We start from the raw sequence: 20,363 nt of genomic DNA, 5'->3' as shown, positions 1-20,363 counted from the left end.
CTTCTCCAATCGGAAACATTTTCATTGCAACACGATTTACAATAACCAGGACATGGAAGCAACCTAAATATCCATCAACAGAGGAATGGATAAAGATGATGTGGTATACATATACAATAGAATATTACTCAGCCATAAAAAAGAATGAAATAATGCCATTTGTAGCAATATGGACAGACCTGGAGATTGTCATATGGAGTAAGTAAGACAAAGACAAATATCATATAACATCACTTATATGTGGAAATTAAAAAAAAAAAAGCTACAAATGAAGTTATCTACAAACCAGAAATAGAATTATAGATGTAGAAAACAAATTTATGGTTACTAGTGGGTAAAGAGAGGGAGGTCATAAATTGGGAGATTGGGATTGATATATACATACTACTATAAATAAAATAGATAACTAATAAAGACCCACTTACAGATCAGGGAACTCTACTCAGTATTCTGTAATGACCTATATGGGAAAAGAGTAAAAAAGAGAGGATATATGTATATGTATAACTGATCCACTCCGTTGTACACCTGAAGCTAACACAGCATTGTAAGTAAGCTATACACCAATAAAGAGGAAAAAAAAAAAACTAACCTACCTCCACACCTGGCCTATATTTACTTTCCTTCTGGAAACAAATGTGTGAGATGGCAACTTGTGAAGCCTCAGAAAGAAATTAATTCCATATGGACTTAGCATGCTATATAAAGAGAGCATCAAAGGAGGACACTCTGTGTGGAATATGGTTATCTGCTTCCTTTATTCTCTAAAGCTGAATATTGTCTGTTAGCGATAGGCCCCCTTGGAAACCTCTGACAGAGCCAAAGGATAGAAGATGATGGAAGATCTGGGGAGAAACTGCAAAGGAAATCAGTAAACTTTCATCCAGGGTGTGACCAGGGCAGATGAAGAAGATGAAAAGTGTAAGAGATTGGAGAAGAAATGAAGAAAATACGTTTAAAAAAAAACCACTGGAGACTGGTTCTTTTTCCACATTCAGTTCACTACGCTATACTTCAATGGTGTTTTCTACCCTGTTCATTTTTATAATAAATAATGATGAGAAAATATTTAAACAGCATCCTTTCCTGGTTAACCATCCAAGTCAAGCGGCAGTCCACAAAACTGTGATAGTTTCCGGAGTGGAGAAGCCACTACATTCTTATGATTAGCTAGTAGAGATCAGATACGGCTACCGTCAAACCCAGAGGTGGACCGCCCTGCATCTTAAGGACACAGGCCAAATCAGCCTCTCCTATCTTTCACGTGACATATGCAAGAATCCTTTTTTTTTGGTGCCACTCTGTGAGGCTTGCAGCATCTTAGTCTCCCAACAAGGGATTGAACCTGTGTCTTCTGGGTAGTGAAAGCACAAGAGTCCCAACCACTGGACCACCAAGGAATTCCTGAAAGAATACATTTAAACAAAACAAAAGAAAAAAGATTTCCTTTTAAAAGAAAGAACCCAGTACTCAGGGAGCTCTGAATACCACAACTGAGAGCTGAGTGATTTATGGTGCCCTGTTTGTATACATCCTTAGTTAAATAAGATTTATCATCTGTTGATTATTTAACAAACTTGCCGTAATCAGTGTATTTGCAGTAAAAAAAAAAAAAAAGTTTGGGGTATTTCAGAGATCTAACAGAGGGATGTCAGGGAGCTCTCTCACAGAAGTCAAAGAGAAAGGCCATGTCTCTTGATCCTTACTGCAAGATGAATTTATGTAAATAATTTGTTTATTCTTTTATCAATATCTCCTTCTTTCAAACATAAATTCCATAAAGATATCTGTGTTTTTCACCGCTGAATCCCCAACCCATAGCATATATTGAAAAGCACCAAGGAAGATAGAAATGTACCACTTATAATCAGGAGGAAAATGTGATATGGTTCTCTACTCACATTTTTACTCTCAGGAGATTTTTGTTTGTTTCTTTCTTTTATATAGATCCCAGAACACATTTCTCATTAAGCTTATTCCTGGGTATTGTGTGAGTTCTGTTTTTAAAAACTCAATCTCTCTCTCTTTCTCTCATTATACTTTAAAGCCCATCCATGCTAGCTTGTGAAAAACTCTTGAGTAAATCTATTGTGCTCGCAGCCAGCACACTAAACTTTCTCATTAAACCCATTAGTTGGGGGTCCTTTTTGTTTGATTCTCTAAGTAGGCCAGGTATAAAATCATATCATTTGCAAATAATAAAATTTTGTCTTTTCCTTTCCAACAATCTAAGTCTTATTTCTGTTTCATCTTTAATTGCATTGGTGACCAACTGGGAAAGACACCAAATGATGATGGTAATGATGGTGTTCTTGTAATCTATTCATGGTTCTAATGGGAAGGCCTCTGGTGCATCCTCATTCTGATTTTCACATCTGGAGCCTAGCAACCTCTCATGGGCTCACTTCCTTTCAATTTACTCTTAGTAGGGACCACTTAAAATAATCCTAATGTAATAATGTAAGTCTTAATAACACCAGGTGGTTAGCTCTCAAAGAAGTTTCCTTTCTGTTCCTAAACCACAATGTGAAAGCATCCCTTTGACTCTGTTGAATACACACACACACACACACACACACACACCCAGATGTAGCATGCCCAAGCTACGCCACTCCTGGGATTGAGAGGCTGTGGAGGGTGGTGGGACAACTCTGATGCCTCAAGGGCTCCAGCACATCCACAACACTTGTGGCTAAGGCAGTTCCTGCAGCTCTAAGAACATCAAAAGCTGGCACCCTTGTCATAAACACATGTATTCCCATGGTGAGTCCTGGCAGCGCCATACGAAACTGTGTATATGTCCTAATGACCACAAATCATGAACAACATATTGAAATGATATAAAAATAATTACTCTGCTCCTGCCCCAGACAATGACTCTGGTGGATGCTGGGTCTTTCCTTGGTCTACCCACCCACCCATGCTTGAGCCAATTCTTGCTCCATCCCCTCTACCGAACTGAAAGCAGGCTGAAACTGTAAACTACCCTGGAGCTCATGGAGAGACTCTGCCCTTCTCTGGCCTCAGAACTTCTCCACCTCCTGCACACCTCCCCTCCTTTTCTGAACCAAGCTCAGCCACTAGCTGCCTCCAGGTCAGGAATACAGGGCAACACACCGTCAGGGGCAATGGCACCAGGACCTAAGTGTGCAGACCGGCTGTACCACCTCGGCAAGGAGGCCTTCTCCAGGGAACCCCATCCTCCCCAGCCCGCTGTCCAAGCTTTACTGCTGCCAGAGCAGCCAAGGGGAAGCTTGGTGTCATCTCCACTCTCCTAGGCATTCAAGACTACTCCCAAGACTTCTCCTGGGTTTTCCCAACCATGGCAGCAGGAGTGTCATGATGGGAAGGAGACCTGGGAGGCAGAGGACAACAGCAGTTACATTTCCCCATCAGCCAGCCTTTGGCACTGGCTACCATCACCGTCACTCTCAGGTTACGTTCGAAGAACTCAGAACCTTCCTTCTCCCCTTTTATCCTCTTGCAGAGCTACAGGGACCCTGGTCTACTGGGAGAGACAAGAGTACATATGTGTGTTCATGCTGCTGTTCGTGGACTGGGGTGGCAGTGGGGACTGCCTTTGTCCCCACCCCCAGCTTCTTCCCTCCACCTCTCACTCCCTCGAGAAGTGAAGTGAAGTGAAAGTCGCTCAGTCGTGTCTGACTCTTTGTGACCCCATGGCCTATAAAGTCCTGGGATTCTCCAGGCCACAATACTGGAGTAGGGAGCCTTTCCCTTCTCTAGGGGATCTTCCCAACCCAGAGATTGGACCCAGGTCTCCCGCATTGCAGGCGGATTCTTTACCCATTGAGCTATCAGGGAAACCCCTTTGCCCCCCACCTCGAGAAGTCTGCAGCAAATGTGCTGGCCTGAGCTATATTCCCAAACCAACCCTAATCCCAACTTTTCTAATGCTTGTCCCCAATGCAATATTTCATTCATTCATTCATTCATTCATATTTAGCTTCATTCCAGTCCCCAGCCCTGACCAGTGCCCACCCCTAGTGCCCAGTCCATCAATCCAAGCCCTGGTATTATATTAATAATTCATCATTGCAGCTAACACTTGTAAGCAAATACATGTACACACACACACACAAACACACACGTGTATATAATCTTTACAGCAAACCACTGAAGTAGGTACTATTATTATTCCCATTTTACAGATGACAAAACTGAGACTCAAGGGGATTAGGTGATTTGCCCAAGGTCGCACAGCTTGTCAATAGCAGAGCTGAGATTCGAACCCAAGGTCTTTAGTCCTAACTTCTGGGCTCACGCCAACACTGGAAACGCTATCCCCATCCCCAGTCCAGCCACAGCCCCACCCTCAGACTCTCCGCATCTGACGGCAGTCTGTGCTCCTTGATGATGCAGCCGAGCCCACACCTGACGTCAGGAGGCAGTCTGCCCACCTACCCCGTCAGGTGTTCACCTGACACAATCCTCCCCCTCCCACAAACCACAACAGAACCCAAGTCAGTGAGAGGTGAGTGCTGAGCCAGGCCAAGGGGGTCCCAGGAAGCACACTGAAGTCCTAGGGAGCTTCACCGCTGCTGACTAAAATGAGCGCCAGACACCCAGGATGCAGCCATGGCACTGCAGGCCTACCTTCCAGCGCTGTGGAGAACGCTGCCGCATCAAAAGCATTTCTGTGTCTGAAACCGGCTGTGAGATCCAAGCAGTGGGCAGCGGAAGAAGGCAGCTGTGGGAAGAACAGAAGGCCTGAGGGTGACGGAGTCCACAGAAAAGAGGCCTGGACAGAGACCTTCACCTCCCCTGCAAGAAACAGCAGCGGAAACCGCCTGTTGCCATCCTAGCGGAACCCCGGGTGTTGACTTCTCTGAGCTGTGCGCCAGCAACTCCAGGCTGCTGTTATGCAGCTTTCTGGACCAAACTGCACTCTCCCACTTTACGTAACTTTCCCAGCAAACACGCCTGGGTTTACTCTCAAATTGATTTAGCATCTCTCAGCTCCATCTGTCCCAATTCCCCCATCCCCCTGCTTCTAGCACTTCTTAAGGCATCCATCACTGTGGATTATTATTTACAGTCAGATGTACAATTTGTTCAGAATTTACAGGCAAACTCATTTAGGTCTTATATTCATGAGTCACATAGGGCTTTGAGATAGGCATCCTGCCTGATTTACTGTTGGGGAAATGAAACCCTAAACTCAATTGCCCCAGGTCAGGCAATTGACGTAACACTTTACGAGGGTCAGTATAAGGCAAATAATTACATATTGCTTTTACTGAGATCAAGATAGCATCTTTTACTGAGAACAAGATAACTTTGTTTTAGGAAATGCTGGGCAGGAGAAACAAAAATGACCCACTGGTTTCTCTGGCCTTTGAGTGACCAGTTTAAGATTCCGAGTTGACTAACTCAAATCAGCCTGCCTATGGGAACCCTTGCTCTTAACACCTAGGCTATCCTAGCTCTGTTATTCCCTTTGTTCTACTCATTCCACCAGTGCTAAACAGAGTTGTGTAAGAAAGGAAGAAAAGAACCAGTACTGAAGAATTCCCAGTGCAACACAGAGGGAAGTTCCCACCAATCTGCACCACAAAACCAATAACTCAGATATAAGACAGAACCTGTGATACTAAATTTATGCACGGTGTAGGGAAAGAGCTCTACCGAACTCTTTAAATCCCAATATAGAACATTTCCAAAGAGAAGTAAAATTTGTTGCAAAACCAAGAGGAAAAAAAAGATGCCGTAAGAGTCATTTTGCGTCTATTTCATTGTCTCCTTAAGACAATGCTTTCCAGTCACAATGAGTGAACAGGTCAAGGGGGTGGGGGGAATACAACACCAAAGAGTGTATAAAACACGATCTAAAGAACTTGGTTCTAAGCTGGGGGGATCACGGTATCTTTTGGTACATCTTGGAAGCTCCTTCAAAAATCTGTCTGTGTGTTTTTTTGGAAAGAAGGTTCATAGCTATCATCAAGAGGCCCAGATTATTGGGGGAAAAAAACCACTAAGAACTACTAACTTGGGCTTCCTAGGTAGCGGTAGTGATAAAGAACCCACCTGCAGGAGACCTAAGAGACTCAGGTTCAATCCCTGGGTGGGAAGATCCCCTGTAGGGAGACATGGCAACCCACTCCAGTATTCTTGCCTGGAGAATCCCAGGGACAGAGGAGACTGGCGAGCTACAGTCCATAGAGACACAAAGAGTCGGACATGACTGAGGTGACTTAGCACGCACACACACTGCTAACTTTTAGTAAAAATAATATTTTCTATAATCCAGCAGTATTTTCTAAAACCCAATTTCCCCTCCCTCCTGAAACAGTGACCTCTCCCTCAGTGGCAACTCAGAGGAGCTGGGGGCACCAGGAACTCAGTGACACCAGGTTTGGCAGCCACCTCACCAGCCCTTCCTATCATTCCTGTGCCCCAGCTTAGTCTCCTCGGCAATGGAAACCCATAGCACCCTAAGTAAGCCAAACTGGGGACATTCAAAAGTGCTAAACAGGATATAGCATGGAGAGGAAACACCCAGTCCCCAAGAGAACACAGCTCAAGTCGCCTGCAGAATGGCTCAGGGAACCTGGATGACTGGAATCAGTCAAGAAAGCAGAAGAAGTTTCCAAAGGTTAGGGAGGAAGAGCATATTACATGGGCTGGGCTTGCAGGTGTAACAAGAACAGATCAGAGGCAGGAGCAGATTAAAGCAACAGAGAGGCTAGGAAGGAACAGATGGTCTGGTCCAGGGCCAGGGAGGAAATGAAAGGCAAGATGAAGCCCTTATCATTAAGCATTACTGAGAGATGAAGCTTGAACTTTTGTATGGAAGCTGTCAGAGACTGGGCAGATTTCAATGGGGAAATAGACTACGTGACTATGTTCTACAGAGGAAAAGATTGAGAAGCGGGGTCTAAATGAATAGAAGACAGAAGAAAGATATGACTGCAGAGAAGAGAAATAGGCCAGCACATGGAGTGTCAGGTATTAATTTTGAAGGCACATGGTAGATGAATGGACAAGTCAACAAGAGGCATACAGGACCAGATGCAGGTGTGGATAAATGGGGTGCCTTAGGCCAAAGGAAATGGAGGGGTCCTCCCTTTCCTTTCCCTACGACAGACTTCTGCGGGTGACAAGCCTCCCACCACATGCCTGTACCCTGCCTGCAAGGAGGTCTGCCCTCAGCTCTAGGAACTGGCTATTAATGTAGAATTATTGTAAATACTTGTGATGGTCTCAATGTCCATCTCTGCCTATACCTCATTGGAGCAACCTTTTTCCCAACTGAGTAGCAAAGACTAAAGAAAAATATAAATAACAGCACAAGAAAGTCAGAAAATAACCAATAGTCTCCAAGTCATTCTAGAAAAAATCTTATAACCTGAATCTGGTGTGCATTCTTTTCCTTGATTTGTTGTTATTGTAGGAAATGGTGAAATTCTCAACATCCTAATGACTATTAGAAAATGACTGGTTAAATAAATTAGAATTTATTTATACTCCAGAATACTATGTACTACTTTAAAGAATAAACTGCATCCAGATCCAGATGTACTCACATGGAAAAACAGCCAAGATTCCTTTATGGATTGAAAAAAAAAAAAGTTGGAGATCACATGTATAATGTGATCCCACTCAATAAAGAAAATTATACAAATAAATATATATCATATAAATGTGCTTGATATTTATTCAGTCAGGAAATATTTATTGAGCATCTTCTGTGTACCAGGCAGTACACAAAAATCTCTGCATATACAGAACTTACATTCCAGTGGGGAAGATGGATAATAAATTAGAGAAAAAGCAAAAGGTATATGTACAAAGGGCTAAGGAATTTTTTAAAAAATCAGGGAAAGGGGATAGAAGTATCTAGTCTAGACCACTAGGAAGTATGCTGCTAAGTCACTTCAGTCGTGTCTGACTCTGTGCGACCCCATAGACGGCAGCCCACCAGGCTCCCCCGTCCCTGGGACTCTCCAGACAAGAACACTGGAGTGGGTTGCCATTTCCTTCTCCAATGCATGAAAGTGAAAAGTGAAAGTGAAGTCGCTCAGTCGTGTCCGACTCTTAGCGACCCCATGGACTGCAGCCCACCAGGTTCCTCCGTCCGTGGGATTTTCCAGGCAAGAGTACTGGAGTCGGGTGCCATTGCCTTCTCCAGACTAGGAAGTATATTTGAGTAAAAAATGGAAGGAAGTGAGGGAGATTGTCAGGCTGCTGTCCCGAGGAGGAGCCTGGGAATTAACTAGAAGCAGAAGCTCTGAGGCAGGAGCATGCCTCGAGGGTTCCAGCTGGGGGGGAAGGAGGGAATGAGCAAGCAAGAGCACAGTCAGGGCTAACAGGGCCTTGTAGACTTGTGAGGACACTGCTTTCACCCTTAGTGAGATGGGGTGTGTATGTTAGTCACTAAGTCATGTTCGACTCTTTGCAACCCCATGGTCTGTAGCTCACAAGTCTCTCTGCCCATGGATTTCTCCAGGCAAGGATACTGGAGTGGGTTGCCATTTTCTTCTCCAGAGGATCTTCCTGACCCAGGGATTGAAACTGGGTCTCCTGCATTGCAGGCGGATTCTTCACCATTGAAAAGCATATTAGGGAAAAAAACATTAATAATAGTTAAGTGAGAAATGACGTTAGTAAGAGGTGTGGAAAAAATCTTTTTAATTTTCACATTATACATTTTTATATAGGCTTTAAATTTTTTTGTTTCTATGCCTCTTGTTATTAATTTTTAAACTAGTTCAAACTCAACATTTCTATTTTTAATGGTAAAACTCATCATTCCAATAAATATATAAATTCAATTAATTTGCTACTTTTTTAATGGTCTGTGTTTTCTTAAATTATGTATTTGTCTACCTGGCATCCATTCATCATAGAGCCAATTATGTTAACAATATTCTCTTCTTTTTTGTATTCTTTGATACTCTGGGGCCCTTGCAGACCCAGAAATAGACTGCCCCTTCCAGGCTTGACTAATTCCTAAAGGTAATAACAACTTGCCAAGGAACACACCTTTTATATGCAAACCAATCAATTTCTCATCTATACCCCCAATGATCTCTTTATCTAACTCTCACACAACCTAGCCAATATTTCCCCCACCCTAAATCAAACTGAGGGCCAGTTACCAAGCAACGAGGCACAGCCCCTCTGTCCCAAGGCCTAATGCAGTTATTCAAGCTAGCCAGTCCTAAACCATTCACTCTCTCCTACTTTGCCTTTCACCAAGAAAGGCTCTTGATGATTCCTCCCCTCCCCTCGCCTGCCCATCCTTTCCCCGGGGGCCTTATGTGATGCAATGTAAACTCTTCATTCAACAGCACTGACATCTTCATGCCAAACCTCAAACCTCTATAAATTAAATCCTAGGAATCATTTTAGAACAGGTAGCTATGCTTCTTCAAAAATTCCAAGGATTTCCAAGAGAGGAAGAAGGACCATTGTGTTTTGTTTTTCATTTTAATTGCTGAATTAACTTTATCCAGCTCATTCAAACTTCAGCTTACGTCCTTGAAAAGCAGAAAAGATCACTGAAAACCATGAAGTGACAAAACTACAATGGGACTTAGCTGAGCAGACTGTACCCTAGTCAAAAACAAAAACATAAAATCACCTCTCCTCCCGCCACTCTCAATAACTGCTATAGGAAAGGGGGCCTTGGAAATAGACAGCTGAACGGTGCAGGTGGTGTTGAATTTGAGGAATTCTGTAGGTGAAGCCAGGATAGGGGGCTTCAGTTAGATCTGAAGAGGCGTGGATCACAGAAAAGCATCTGTTTCAGCCCTCAGACTTCCCTAGAACAGGCATTGAGATGTCTAATTAAAGGTGTCAGAGCAGAGTTTTGATATAAAAGAAAGATTTGACACAGAAGCCATTAGAGACCTAAGAGAATCTTAAAGTCAAACCAAATGTATGTCAGAGAAGTTGCCTGAATGGGTGTTCAGAAGTCTAAGTCAGAGAAGGTGTGTGAATGAGTGTTTAGAAGTGTTCGTTGACTCTTATCAGCCTTTGAAAGGACAGCTATAAAATGCAAATTATAGGTTTGCACTAGGGCAGGGGTCTGTAAATTCTTGGAAATGGTCAGATAGTAAATATCTGCAAGCCCCACTGTATTTGTCCCATCACCCCAACTCTGCCATGAAGCACAAAAGCAGCCACAGACTATATAAATGAATGAGTGACTGGGTCCATAAAAAACTGATGGGCACTGAAATCTGGATTTTACACCATTTTCTCGTGTCAAAAAATAGTATTCATCTTTTGATTTTTTTTCAACCATTTGAAAGTGTAAAAGCCAGTCTTAATTTCCAGGCTATAGTTTAATGACACTTTCCTTAGGGAATGAAGTTTAGAAGGCTAAAAAGATCTCAGGAGGAAAAAAAAAAATGCTGGGCTTTGGTTCTTTCTCTGAGGATATTTGTTGGTGTGGGAAATCTTGCAAAACTCCTCAGCAAGGAACTCCTATTTCCATTGTGAATCTGTCTTGGTGTATTCAATCCTTGCTCACCCTCTGACTCACCGGACAGGCTCCTAATCCCCTCTTCTCCGGTTGCTGCGGGCTCCTCTGTGTGCTAGGCCCATGTTAAATTCCTGAGCTAAAGGAAACATCAGGATGGGCTTATTTATGAGCCATAAGAGCATTTCTTGGATTTGGGACCCAGAAAAGGCATCAAAATAATCTGATCCAGCTCATATTTTATAGCTAAAGGAACAGAAGCTTGGAGAGAGTAAATGGCTTGCCCAAGGTCACCCAGCTCTCTAGAAACAGGCCTGGGACTAGAATTCACACTTCCAAATTATGAAAAAATTGGGAAGCTCTCTCAGGAAAAAATAATGAAGCTTGTTAAGGAATTGAGGCTGGGGTGGTGGGGGGGAGCGGAGGATGAGTAATGTGTGGAGAGATTATAAGCACTTTTTGAAAGACATACAGATCATTAAAATGCCATCACCACATCTACAGAATATTTTTGTATTGCCAGTCCCAAACTTGGGGCAAGGAGGAAGAAACCGTGGAGCTCCAGGAAAGAGAAGCTGAGAAATACTTTTGCAAGGGCTGCTCAAATACATACCTTTACTAAGCATTCTCAACTTATTACTACTACTAATAATAACATCTTCCATTCATCAGTATTATCCAACAGTTCTCAGAGTGTGGTCCAGAAACCTACGGGGGTCCCTAGACACTTTCAGAGGCTCCATGAGGTCAAAATTGTTTTCACAATAAAGCAAAAGCTTTATTTGCCTTTTTCACTGTCAGTCTCTCAAAAATGTACCGCAGGGACTTCTCTGGCAGTCCAGTGGTTAAGACCATGCTTCCAACTGCAGAGGGCAACAGTTTAACCCCTGGTCAGGGAACTAAGATCCTGTATGCCAAGTGACCTGGCCACATAGACACACAAAAAAATGTACAGCAAAATTTTCAGAGGCAACTCAGTTTGTAAAAATTGTAACAGATTGAATGCCAAACTAAATATAAAAATCTAACTGGTTTCTATCAAGCAAAATGTTAAAGAGATCTACAAAGAAAGCAATATTATACTTGCTAAATTTTTTTGTTTTATTTATTTATTTTAATTTTTTTGTTTTAGAAAACATTGTCACTTTTCTCACAAGTGTATTATTTGTTAAAATCTAATGAATTCACTATTATTTTTAAAATGAATCAACAAACAAGTATTTTAATTGCTGTTTTGATTTCTAATACAATAGATATCAATGAACAAATAAGTAACTTTTATTTGATTATAGCTCCTCAATAGTAAATGAGTCCTGACCACAAAATTTGCAAACTCACTGACTTACAATTTTTCAGCTATTTTTCTCTCTCTCACACACACACACACACATACAAAAAGTAATTTGAAAGTGTTACTGGATTTTTGGCTTCCCAGGTGGTGCAGTGGTAAAGAATCCACCTGCTAGTACAAGAGATGCAAGAGACTCGGGTTGGATCCCTGGGTCAGGAAGACCCCCTGGAGTAGGAAATGGCAACCCACTCCAATTTTCTTGCCTGGGAGATCTCATGGACAGGGGAGCCTGGCAGGCTACAGTCCATGAGGTTGCAAAAAGTTGGACGTGACTAAGCGCACATTCACTACTACTGAATTTTTGGTAGCCTTTTATCATTATGCATTTTCTTAAAAGATGCTAAAATTATAACTACTATTATATGGTTTAAAATGGTGCTTATCACCACAGAAATAAAATTCACATCACCACAGGAATAAAATTATAAATATCTAAGACAGAAAAACTCTACTGGACAAATGATACAGTTTAATCAATAAACCAATGGGAAGAAAAGAAAGAGGGTGAGGAAAACAGGTAATAAGATTTAGAAACCAAATGCAATATGCCTACCTCATAAGACCCTGATTCTAACAAACCGATCATAACAAAGCACTCATGAGACAATGGAGAAAACTTGGATCCTCAGAAGATATTCAATGATATTAAAGAATCGTTAGTTTTATTTTTGTAATAATGTATTGTGGTTGTGTTTTTTTAAACAGTCCTTACCTTTTAGGGATACATGCTGAATATTTATGGATAAAATCATTTGACATGTTGGATTTCCTTCCAAACAATCCAGTGGGAAGGGAAGCGAGAGATTTACAAACAAGATTGGCCATAAATTGATAATTATCAAATCTCGGAGGTGGATAGATGAGATACCATTCCTTATACATTTGTGTATGTTTAGAAAAGTCTACAATCAAAAAATTAATAGGTTGTCATGCTAAAAAAAAAAAAAAGTGAGAAACTACTTCCCTAACTCATTCTTGATTTCAATCAGTTCAGTTCAGTTGCTCGCTCAGTCGTGTCCAGCTCTTTGCGACCCCCTGGACTGCAGCACGCCAGGCTTCCCTGTCCATCACCAACTCTCAGAGCTTGCTCAAACTCATGACCATTGAGTTGGTGATGCCATCCAACCATCTCATCCTCTGTTCTTAATTTAGCCATTTGCAAATCACCAAGCCATATAATTTGGGGTAGGGAATTTAAACCTGGCCCTGCCTTGTAACTGGAACATCAGATGGTTAAGAAAACACACTTAGAGCAAGGAGCATACTGCAGGAGGGACTGCAACTCTACAGAAAGTCACTGTTTAAAAAAAAAAGCTGCCTTCAAAGGGACTCTTGCTTTGGGTGGAACACAGGGAACACAGGACCTGTGAAAAGAACACTTAGATCTTGTCCTACCTACTCCAAGATCCTCACCTGGGTATCTACCAGTGTCCTAATCTGCAAGTATACTAGTCTCCCCTGAAGAGTCACCATGTTATCAGGGGTATCCAGAAATGCCTGGAACAGGAACTATCGTGAAAGTGGACCACTTTCCTCAAGCCTGAGCTCACTTACACTCATCTCTTAGAGCAGACATTTTTAATGACAAAATTTAACAGATGCATACTAAAGAACAACTTATTTTATCTTTTATTTTTCTATATTGACAACAATATATTTGTATATTGATATACAAATATATTGTCAATATATTTCTATATTGACAACAAAAATTCTATATTTTTCTATATTTTAAAAGTATATTGCACAAATGCTTATCACAACAACTTTGAAAAACAGTTTAGAATTATTTACTAAAGTATAAGATATACATATCCTATGATCCCTCTATTTCATTCCATGGTACATATCCAACAGAAATGCATATATATTTGCACCAGGAGACAAACACAAGAAGTTCTTAACAGTAATAAAGTCAATCCAATGCCATCGATAATAGAATGGATAAATTGTTATATATTAAACATGTTGGAATATTATACAGCAGTGAACATGAGCTAACAACAGCTACACCTACAACATGGATGAATCTGATAAAGTTGAGCAAAAAAGAAACATACAAAAGAAAACTTTCCATAGTGTTGAATAAAAACCAGCAATTTAATCTCTTGGTAAAGACTAAGTATAGAACAGAAAAAAAGCCAAACTGCGGAACTTAACACAGCACAGAGTCTAGACTCTGGAAGATGAAACTGGGGGGACAAGAAGTTGGGTGGGTCACTTAAACCCAAAAAGACCAAGACTTTTCTTGGATGGATACTAGGAAAACAAAGCCTCACAAGCCACACAGAGAGGCTAATTAGCTGTGGCTTTGTGTTACCTAGCCAGGTTCACATCTGATATGGGCAGGCTAGGTAGCCAAGTCAGTGTTTCTTTTTTATTTTATTTATTTATTTGGCCATGCCACACAGCATGTGGGCTCTCAGCTCCTGACTAGGGATCAAACCCATGCCACCTGCATTGGAAATGCAGTCTTAACCACTGGACTTCCACAGAAGTCCAAGTCAGTGTTTCTTAGTATTAGTCCATCTAGGTATAAAGTTCAAAAACAGGCAAAATTTTAAAAAGCAAGGAAGCGGTTACCATAAAAGTCAGAGAGGTGATCCAGATGGGAAACGTAGGAAGTAGTTCAGGCAGCAACAGCAACGTTCTATTTTTTTTAATCTGGGTGGTGTTTTGTGTTTTTTCCTAATTGTATCTACTTTATAATTTTCTATCATATTTTGTGTTTTATGCACCTCTATGTGTGTTATCTTTCACAATTAATAAAGGTTTAGAATAAATCAATCAACCTCACTTATATAACTAGAGAAGTCCCTTTGGAATTACTAGATTTTAACAAGTGTATTAATACACCTTGATTTTTGGATGAAGGTATGCAAAGTGGAAGCCAACTATTTCTGACTTGATAAATTCCCGTATGTTAAGTTCTCATGCCTATTGATTTAAATATAGATGAGTTGTAGAATAAAAGCTGTAAACATAAAATTATGTTTAACATGGATTCCCAGGTGGCTCAGGGGTAAAGAACCAGCCTGCCAATGCAGAAGAGAAGAGTTCAGTCCCTAGGTCGGGAGGATCCCCTGGAGGAGAAAATGGCAACTCACTCCAGTATTCTTGCCAGGAGAATCCCCTGGACAGAAGAGCCCCGCAAGCTACAATCCACGGGATCACAAAGAGCAGGACACAACCAAGTGACTAAGCATGCACACACACACGTTTAACGCACTATTCCAAAGCATGACATTTGACTTCTAAGCAATCCCAAGAACATTCTAAGAACAACTTGGAAAAGTATTATAACTAATACAACAATTTAATTTGAACCTTCTCCATTTTACTAACCCTTATACCAACTGAGCTAAGATTTCCAGGCCATGAAAAGTAATTTGAAAGAACTGCGACAGGAAAACCCGTGCTTTGGAGATCACACTCTACAAGTCGGTTCAAGCAAATTTCAATATGCAAATGCATGCTTTTAAATTAAGCTTCATTAAAATGCACTTACTAGTTTAAGTGGAGGCTGATTTTGTAACCACATTTGGAATTTAGATTCTTACTGCTTTAAAACAAATGCTATGTAAACATGAAAATTAGATAAATGATTCTTTGCCCTCCTTCTACAACACTTTTCACTTGAAATGTTTGATGTATTTTAAGATACAAATCCTCAGAATATCCCAGTGAGGAAATGGAGTCCCTAGGCTTTGAAAATAAACCAACTCACAAGCAGACTGAGGTCATGGAGACCATTGGTGCAGGGTTTGCTCGAAGCTACTGAGTTTGGGGGCAGGTTATGACACAGCAATAGGTAACTGATGGAGATACCTCAAACTTATTTTGTTTAAAACTAAACTCAGAGTTGATAATTATGCAATGTGACAGGAATGGTAATGATCACTACAATGTCAATCAAGTATTTTTTTCCCCTGTAATTTAGTTGCTAAACTACAGAGAGAAAATGTTAGAAATGAGTGAATTCCAGAAATATTTAAGAAGTAGAATTAATGGAATTTGGTGAGGTCAAAGATGAGAAACTAAATTCATACAGTGCTAGTGAGAATATGAAACGGTACAGCCACTCTGTTCAACAATTCAGCAGTGTATTAATTTGTAGTTCCACCATAACCAAGAACCAGATATTGTTTATGTATTCCAGTGTTTGTTGGATACGTTATTTGCAGATATTTTTTCCCATCCTGTAGCTTGTCTTATCATCCTCTTAATAGGCTCTGTTGCAGAGGTTTTCTTGTCTTCTCTTTTTTAAAGAACACTTTAAACAACAGGCATTTGTTTTCTTATAATTCCAGAGGCTAGGAATCACAGATCAAAGTGTCAGTAGTGTCAGCTGCTTCTTTTTTTCATTCCAGGTTTATTGAGATATATTTCACATATAACATTGTATAAGTTTAAGATATACAATTTCATTTGATACATGTGCATATTGCAAAATGATTATCACTCTGCTTTTGCTAACATCTCCAACAGAGGGTTGATTTCTTCTGAGGCCTCTCCCCTTGGCTTATAGAGGGCTGTCTTCTCCCTGTGTCTTCACATGGCCTTCCCTCTGTGTGTGTGTCTGTGTCCTAATCTCTTCTTTTTACAAAGACACAGTCATATTGAATTAGTACCTCTGACCATATATATCAGAGAAACAAAGACCTTGTTAACACAAAAACATATACACACATATTCACAGCAGCTTCATTCATAATAACCAAATCTGAAAACAATCAGGTGTCTTAAAGGGGGTGAACGATTAAACTAGTAGTACACCACTTTACTAAACAAGTTTTTAAAATTATAAAGTATTGATACATACAATCTGGATGAATCCTCTTCAGAGAATTATGCTGATGAAAAAAGCCAAACCCAAAGGTTTCATATGATTCCATTTATACAACATTATTGAAATGACAAAAATTATAGGAATGGAGAACAGATTTAGTCATTGTGAGGGCTCAAGAAGCAGGTGGGAGTGGTTGTGATTTATACTATAACTTTGTAAGACCTTGCCATTGGAAGAAAACTGAGTAAAGAGTACAAAAGATGTCTGTTATTTCTTACAACTGCATGGGAATCTATAATTAAATCAAAATAAGTTTAATTTTTTAAGTCCTTTGAACCTTTAGCTTTCCCATTGTTCCTAGGTCAAAAATCTCTTAGGTCCTACATGATGGAGCTCCTTCCTACCTTGCCAGCTTCATCTTGCACGCTCTTCTCAGGCACCATGGTCCAACCCAACTGATCTTCTTCCATGTCTGCAAATATCCCTTTCAGACTCTGAAATTTGCACATGTTATTCTTTCTTCCTATAATATTCTTCTCAACTTTTTACCTTGCTAAGTCTAATTTCGGAGAAGGCAATGGCATCCCACTCCAGTACTCTTGCCCGGAAAATCCCACGGACGGAGGAGCCTGGTGGGCTGCAGTCCATGGGGTCGCTAAGAGTCGGACACGACTGAGCGACTTCACTTTCACTTTTCACTTCTGTGCATTGGAGAAAGAAATGGCAACCCACTCCGGTGTTATTGGCTGGAGAATCCCAGGGACGGGGGAGCCTGGTGGGCTGCCGTCTATGGGGTCGCACAGAGTCGGACATGACTGAAGTGACTTAGCAGTAGCAGTAAGTCTAATTTACCCTTCAAGTCTCTGGTGTGTCACTTTTCTCATTCAGTCACTCACGAGGTGATGGGATCCTGCATATAAGATACAGATGGTCCAAACCAACAAAGAGTTTACAGCATTTGGCCATCTGGGTCCAGGATACTTTTGGTGTTTATTTTCCCCTATTATCCCAAGACTTAAGTAAAACATTGTTTAAACATCTCAGGATTCCCCCAGCTACGCTTTGGATTAGGATAAGAAGACCAGACGGTCAGAGTATCAAAAGTGTAATGGAAAAAGAGTGTTATGGAATCCTCCATATAGTGAGACATGCCCAGGGAGAAACTATTAGGGTACAAGAGTCAGGGCTTGGGTCTTCCCTGGTGATCCAGTGGTTAGCACTTTGCAGGGGCCACAGGTTTCACCCCTGGTCAGAGAACTAAGATCCTACATGCCCCACAATTGGGGCTGCAAAGTTCAGCTGCCACTTCCTTTACAAGATGTGAAGAGTCCGGGGGGTTACTGATGTTATGAGTAAATGATTACATTTTGTTTTGTTTAAAAAAAAAAAAAAGCACTTTCCTTATAGTAAAACATACAATTTGTTGGTTCTATTACTAATTGGGCTGATGTAGATGAAGACACTATGTTAAATGATCTCTGGGTGTCATCAAAGTCTTAGGTGTGGCAGCAGTCCATGTGACTCCTTGGTGGTCAAACTTTTCTGGAGGAAATACATTTTTCTCAGTTCTGGATGGAATCAAAACATATTATCCATATAAAACTTGACTATGTAGTTTGACATAGGCAAGGAGAACACTGCTGAGAACCAGGCAATAAGCAAAACTACTATCTTGAAATGGTCTAAAACGACATCTCAAAGTCCTTTCACTTAGGTTTGTATATACTCTCCTTAAAAGAAAGCCTTTAGGGCCCTTTTAGTGGGATGTTTCCTGCCATGCTTCCTTTCTTTTTTTTAATTAATTTATATATATTTTAATTGGAGGATAATTACTTTACAATATGTGGTGGGTTTTGCCATGCATCCACATGAATGTGTTTCCTATTTGAAGTTATTTTATTATCAGTACCTCTTGCCTTTGTACTGCCTGTATTTTGGCCCATCCCATTAGCTTACACCCTCTTCACAGATCACTGCCTAATTGTGGTGAAGGGACTTGCATAACTCGACGAAGCCATGAGCCATGTAGCTATGTAGCCGTGTGGTGTTGTCATCTATGACCCAAGACAGATGGGTCAAAGCAGAGAGTTCTTAAAAAATGGGATCCACTGGAGGAGGAAATGGCAAACCACCTCAGTATACTTGTTGTGAGACCTCAGAAACTGTATAAAAGGACAAAAAGATATGATACTGAAAGATGAGTCCCCAGGTCTGAAGGTGTCCAGTATGCTACTAGGGAAGAGCGGAGGAGAACTACTAACAGCCTCAGAAAGAATGAAGCGGCTGGGCCAAAGTGGAAACGATGCTCAGTTGTGGATGTGTCTGGTGATGAAAGTAAAATCTGATGCTGCAAAGAACAGTATTGCCCAAGAACCTGGAATATTAGGTCCATGAATCAAAGTAAATTGGATGTGGTCAAGCAGGAGATGGTAAGAATAAACATTGACATCTTAGGAATCAGTGAACTAAATGGACCAGAATGGGCAAATTTAATTCAGATGACCATTATATCTACTACTGTGGGCAAGAATCCCATAGATGAAATGGAACAGCCCTCATAATCAACAAAAGAGTCTGACAGGCAGTACTCTGCACAACCTCAAAAATGACAGAATGATCTCAGTTCATTTCCAAGGCAAGCCATTCAACATCACAGTAATCCAGGTCTATATCCCTACCATCTATGCCAAAGACGCTGAAGTTGATCAGTTCTAGGAGACCTCCTAGAACTAACACAAAAAAAAAAAAAAGATGTTCTATTTATCACTGGGTGTTGGAATGCAAAGTAGGAAGACAAGAGCTACCTGGAGTAAGAGGCAAATTTGGCCTTGGAGACAAAATGAAGCAGGGCAAAGGTTAACTGAATTCTGCCAAGCGAATGCAATACTGTGGATCCAAAATAGACTGAAGTAGGAAGTGGGGTTATTGCCTCATGACAACTCCTAAGAGTAATAAGCATGCGCCGAAAGCAAGACTGACAATGACATGAAGAGGAGGGCCACACGTAGCAGGGTGACAAAACTTCTGCAGCCTGTCACCTTTAAAAAGAAACACATATGATTTAGACTTAGACTTGCCAGGACCTCAACAATGATCATCTTAAGACTTAAGTTCCTAATGAGAACAATGAGCTGCGCTGACCTATTTCTATTCACGGACTGAATACACCGAGGAATCAGATGGTTTGAGTTCTACACTTAGCTTCTAATTCCATCTCTAGCTTTCACAGATAAAATACGTTCTGGGTTTTTTTTTTTCTTTTGTGTAACTTGCTGACAAAGTCATCATATACTGACTCTAAGGTCATATTAATTACAGTAGTTCAGTTCAGTTCAGTCGCTCAGTCCTGTCCGACTCTTTGCGACCCATGAATCGCAGCACGCCAGGCCTCCTTGTCCATCACCAACTCCCGGAGTTCACTCAGACTCACGTCCATTGAGTCAGTGATGCCATCCAGCCATCTCATCCTCTGTCGTCCCCTTCTCCTCCTGCCCCCAATCCTCCCAGCATCAGAGTTAGGCTGCTGCTATAAGTATATTTTTTAAATCCCAAAAGTCAGTAGCTTAAAATATGAGAAGTTTATTTCTTGGCCAGGTAACCCTTCAAGGCAAGTATTGAAGATTCCTTAGGAGAGATTCCTCTGAGTGATTACCCTAGGGCCATGTCATCTGCATAGTTGACTCTGGTTCCATCCAGTGGAACAGGAGCAGGGCAGAGTCTCAACTCTGTCTTCAATGTCGCATCCTAGGAGGGGCACGAGTGACTCTGGTCCATCG

This window comes from Bos mutus, chromosome 2 (assembly GCF_027580195.1).
Source record: "Bos mutus isolate GX-2022 chromosome 2, NWIPB_WYAK_1.1, whole genome shotgun sequence".
Lineage (NCBI taxonomy): Eukaryota > Metazoa > Chordata > Mammalia > Artiodactyla > Bovidae > Bos > Bos mutus.
The sequence above is the reverse complement of the archived record's forward strand: the minus strand, read 5'-3'. Positions refer to the sequence as shown.